The sequence below is a fragment of the Gigantopelta aegis genome, chromosome 12 (assembly GCF_016097555.1).
Source record: "Gigantopelta aegis isolate Gae_Host chromosome 12, Gae_host_genome, whole genome shotgun sequence".
NCBI lineage: Eukaryota > Metazoa > Mollusca > Gastropoda > Neomphalida > Peltospiridae > Gigantopelta > Gigantopelta aegis.
In genome coordinates, this window is record NC_054710.1 from 43,782,020 (window position 1) to 43,782,280 (window position 261).

Consider the following 261-nt stretch of genomic DNA (forward strand, 5'->3'; position numbering starts at 1 on the left):
AAGATCTTTGCAAGGCAACGATCTTCCAAATTAAAGTAACACAATCGATCCTCACTGTAAACGTTATTTTGTTCATCTTGCGTCGTCTCCCTGGAATACACAATGTTCATGATCATCTTGTGCGAAAATATATAGCATCGCACATTATATAATCATTTATATATAGTCATAGGTCGTCACAGCGGACTGAATAATAGTTAAATATAGTTCCTTGTACTGGAATGCGTGTCCGTTATTGGGGTTGGTTGATTGTCGGGTAGA